Here is a 5,524-nt window from a genome sequence, read left to right as displayed (position 1 = left end):
TTTCATCTTGGGGCCAACACTGTCATATACATCACTGACATAGATAAGAATATTACAAACCACATCAAAATTTACAGATGATACCAAGATAGATCTATAGTAAAGTGGGAAGCGAAAATGATACCGAGGCCTTCCAAAGAAAGAGTGAATTCCACAAATGGTCAAAAGAAAGGTAAAGTGACAAAAATCGTCCCAGAACTAAGTCAACTGTAACAACACTACAAACCAGGCATGATGGGGCTGATCTCATTTGAGACCTTTAAAATTTATAATGTAATTCATTGTGTCAGGACAGGGTGCAACCCCACAAGCTAGCACTTGGGTACCTATTTATTGCTAGGTGGACGGGGACATTAGATGATAGGAAGCATGTCCAACCATTTATGTCCCATCCTAAGACTTGCACTATGACTTTTACTCGGAAGCATGTTGTTCTTCGTCCCTCTGTCGCTTTATAGCCATCACCTTGTGTACAGGGATTCCGCTAAGCTTTTAGGGTTAATCTTTGACACTCGTTTGTCTTTGTCACCCCCATATCTCTTGCCTCCGAATTGAATGCTCTAAGGTCCTTACCCTCCAAGGTTTTGTGTCCCATACTTCTTGGGGAGTGGATAGGCGCACACTCCTCGCTTTACATTCCTCTCTCGTCTTGTCTAAACTTGATTATGGTTGCCCTGCTTACTCGTCTGCTTCTCCTCCTCTTTGCCGTCTTGGTGCTTTGCACCATACTGGGTTGCACCTCAGCTCTGATGCCTTTCGTTTGACTCCCGTCCTCAGCTTGTATGCTGACACTGGCCTCCTGTCTCTCCAGAACCACCGTGATCGCTACTGTCTTCGCTATCTTGCGCGGTCCTTTCAACATTGTTCCTCTCGTCTCTGTCGTGCTTTAACTTTTACCCCCTCCTGTGGTTCCTGTTCCTCTTCACCACCTCCCTCTTTCTGTCCAGTTATCTTGCTTACAGGATTCTCTTTCAGTTCATATTTCTAATGTTTCTCCTCGTATTGTTCCTTCCTTGCCCCATGTAGAGTCCCCCTTCCGAAGTTTTGTACATCGTAGACCTGCATCGCTAAAGTTTTTACCCCTCCTACAGTTCTGAAACACCTTTTCCTTGAGCACTTTTCTTCGTACTCCTGCTCCGTTTCCATCTTCACTGATGGGTCTAAGTCTGCGGACTGTGTAGGCTGCTGTTGTTTTTTCCTGACCGCACTTGTGTGTGTCGCCTACCTCTGGAGACTAGCATCTTCACTGCTGAATTTTATGCTATTCTCTCTGCCCTTCGTCTCCTGGTTTCTCGTCAATCTTCCTTTGTGGTTGTCGTTGACTCTCGTAGTGCCCTATGGCTCTCGGGTCCTTTAATCCGGTCCATCCAGTGGTCGTCGAGATTCAGCATTGGCTGTTTCTTATTTCTGGTAAATAAAATTCAGTCAAGTTTTCCTGGGTTCCCAGCCATATTGGTCTTTTTTTAAAATGAGCGTGCGGACACTGCCGCTAGGGAAGCTGTCCGCTCTTGTTCCATCTCCCGTAAAGGTATTCCTTATTCCGACTTTTATCCAGTTATTCCGTAAAGGTATTCCTTATTCCGACTTTTATCCAGTTATTCGTTCCTCCATCCTTACCCGGTTAGCAGGTTTGATGGTCGTTTGGTACTGGTAACTGTGTTCTCTGTTCTCTTAAGAGTAGTGTGTCCTCATGGCCTTCCTCCTACCACCGTAACCAGCGGTGGAAAACGACTCTGGCGAGGTTGCGTATTGGCCATACACGCTTAACTCGCGGTCACTTAATGGAGCGCTGCCCTGCTCCTTATTGTCCAAATTGCGTTGTCCCTCTTACGGTCGTGCATATCCTTGTTGAATGTCCTGACTTCCAGGACGAGCGTGTCTTGCTTTCTGAACGTCCCTCGCGGTAACTTGTCCCTCGATAGAATTCTTGGTGAATCGGATACTTTTAATATCGTTTGCCTTGTGCGTTTTTGTTCTCATATTGGCATCCTTGGTAATATTTAGCGCCCTCTGATTATTCCGCACATTTGACATTTGACGGTGCTACATAACCTTCCCGGTTTGGTACCTTCTTTTGATAATTACTTATGTCCCGTCCGGGATTCAAACCCAGGAATTCTCAAGCGAGAGAACGAACACGATTGTACTACCGGGGCCCTGAAATACTGAAGGAATTGTAATATATTAATTTAGGACACTTTTTTAAAGGTCAAATGTAACGGACACAAGGGCAACAGTTGATTCAATCAAGCCACAGTGCAAGACAGAATATTCTTTTTCACCCATGGGTGTAACCTATGGAATCACCTACCCACCGAAGCCACAGCTGACGGCTTCCTATCCCCGTCAAGGTCATATTTGGCGGTCGTCTGGCAAAAATGTTGCAATCGTTGGTCTGATATTACTGATAAACTGCATACTTATACGTACTTATAATGTGACCTCCCCTCGTGGCCTCCCTCCTACCATAAACGCCACACTTCTCTGGGTAGGCTGCATGTTAATCCCACGCACTAGACTCTTAATATCTGAATAGTAGTCTCCACTTATAGTTTTATTGCTTTACCAGTGTCCATACGAGTCACTGATCTCGTTATTTGTTATTATACTGGAGTGTGTGTAATCCTTGCTGAATCTGATGGCGTTGACGTTGCTCATCAAGCCAAATATGGAGGGGCCCCATTGACAAGCCACTGGCTTACTGCTCTCATCGAGGCTACTACAGATAGTGGCTCTGGTAAATTCGGCTAAATATATATAAAATGTGTTCTTTTATTGGCATCCTGAGTGATATTTAGGACCTTTTAGATATTCCTCGATACTGACGGTAAAAACGGTAACCAGTTATTCAATAGGACTTCGAAAATAGTTGCAGTATACATAGATTTTGCCAAAGCTTTTGATTAGGTACCACATAAAAAGACTGGCAAGGACGTTAAAGCACATGGAATATATGGTAAAATACTAAAAAGGATAAAACAATGCAAAGGGTCGACTAAAATGGAAATGAACCTGACTAGAATTGAATGCAGTACCGCAAGGTTCCATTTTGGGACCAACTCTGTCAGATAAATCAATTACAGATGAGAAAACTACAAACTACGTCAAATTTGCAGATGACACTTAAGAGATTTATGGAAAAGTGGGAAGTGAAAATTATATCGAGGCATTACAGATCTTGAACTCTACAATAAATAATCGGAAGACTGGGAAATGCATATGGGGCATAGCAAGGCACAATTAACTTCATCTTGCAGCAGATTGATGAAGAAAAGGACAGTGGAGTTGCAATCCACCATTCACTGAAGATTGCACAACAGGTGGGAGCTGCAGTAAAAAAGGTAACTATTTATACATCTCTGGAATATTTATTACAGTAATCCTCTGAATTCACGTATCTTTTCACACTCCACCACAGTGACGGAGGGTGTGCGAATAATTTTGTTGACACATTTTACATTTGGCCAGGTCAACAGCAGCAGATAAAAGTAGAATTTTGCCGTTTTCCCAGCCATATTGGTTTCCTTAAATGAGCGTGCTGACGCTGCTGCTAAGGAGACTATCTGCACTCGTCCCATTTCTCGCAAAGGTGTTCTTTATTTCGACTTCTACCCAGTTATTCCTCAATCCGTGCCCGTTGGTCTTCTGTTACTAGTAACAAACTGCGTGCTCTTAAGAGTAGCATGTCCCCGTGGCCTTCCTCCTACCCTCGTAACCAGCGGTAGAAAACTGCTCTGGCGAGGTTACGTATTGGTCATACACGTTTAACTCGCGGGCATTTAATGGAGCGCCACTCTGTTCCTTATTATCCAAACTGCATTGTCCCTCTTGCAGTCGTGCATATCTTTGTTGAAAGTCCTGACTTCCAGGATGTGCGTGTGTCTTGCTTCCAGACTGTCCATCCCGGTCACTTGTCCCTCGATAGATAGATCCTGGGTGAATCGGATATCTTTGATATCGTTCGCCTTATGCGCTTTTGTTCTCATATTGGCATCCTTAATAATATTTAGTTTTCTTCCTATGGAGGGGGGGGGGGGGTTGTACATACATCCTGTAAAATGTATGCAACATGGGTTTGTTAAAAATAGAGCCTGCCTTACAAACCTGCTGTTATGGGGGGCAGGGTGATTGTACCGAGAGGGCCAATAGTACAAGATAAAAAGTGTTCCTACAATAGTGGCAATAGGGAGGCCTCGGCCCCCAGGGAAAGAATATTCCCAGAAAATAATAATAATTACATTTTGGGGGGAAACGGTTACCGGCTATTCGCGACAAAGGGCTTCCGGTAGGTATAGCATGGACTTTGCTAAAGATTTTGACAAGGTACCATATGAAAGATTAGCATGGAAACTACAGTCACGTGGAACAAATAGAATACAGTACCGGAATGCATAAAACAAAGAAAACAAAGGGTCGTGCTAAATGGGGATGAATATGACTAGAGAAATGTGGTAAGTGGGGTACCTCAAGGGTCCATTTTGGCGCCAACCCTCTTTTTGCCATTGTACATCAATGGCAGAATATGACAAACCTCATCAAATTTTCAGACGACACTAAGATTTATGGTAAAGTGGGAAGTAAAACTCATATCGAGATCTTAAATGAGATCTATATGAACTCTACAAATGGTCAGAAGACTGGCAAATACATTTTAATATCGATAAATGCAAGACCTTCCATGTGGGGCATAACAACCCGTCATAACTACCAAATTAACAGCATTAGCTTGCAGAAAATTGTCGAAGGAAAGGACTCAAGACCCTAGAAATAATCAAGCGTACCTTTACCTTTAAAAGAAAGGAAGGTAGTCATTCAATTGTATAAGTGTCTGGTGCAGTCCCACCTGGATTATTGCATCCAGTCATGGAGACCCTCTTCAGAAAGACAGCTGATCTGGAGAAAGTGCAACAAAAATAATTCCAGAGCAAAGTCAACTCTTGTACGACGAACGGTTGAGGGCTAACATCGCAAATTAGGCATGACAACAGATCTCAATGAAACTTTCAAAATTCTGAACAATTTTGATGATATTGATCAGGACAATTTCTTTCTGCTGTAACAGGAACAAGAAACAACGGTTTCAAGTTCAACAAGCCACAATGTAGGACTGAGAACCGGAGATGCTTTTCCACCCACAGGGTTAACCCATGGAACCGCCTACCCTCCGAAACCGTAAATTCCAAAACTGTATTGAGCTAATGATCTTTTCCAGGTATATTTTAAGGCAAATGGGGGGGGCCTTCGATAAGCCGCCGGCTTCCTGTCCTTGTCGAGGCTACTAGGGTTACCATTCCTCTGGTAAATCAGGAATGCATTTTATGCGGGTACCAAAATTATTACCAGAGCATTACGTACAACGTGGTGAATACAGAATATTGATAATAAATATTATATAAGGTTAGCAGTGTACGCAACGTCAAGGTACGACGCTTGGCTTCTTGGAGCACTACGTAACAGCCAGGCTAGACGGGTCTCTACTCTCCGTGGCTTTGAATACCAGTAAGGTCGCTGGCGACAGGTGGGT

Source organism: Procambarus clarkii, chromosome 43 (genome assembly GCF_040958095.1).
Source record: "Procambarus clarkii isolate CNS0578487 chromosome 43, FALCON_Pclarkii_2.0, whole genome shotgun sequence".
NCBI lineage: Eukaryota > Metazoa > Arthropoda > Malacostraca > Decapoda > Cambaridae > Procambarus > Procambarus clarkii.
This window is presented reverse-complemented; position numbering follows the sequence as displayed.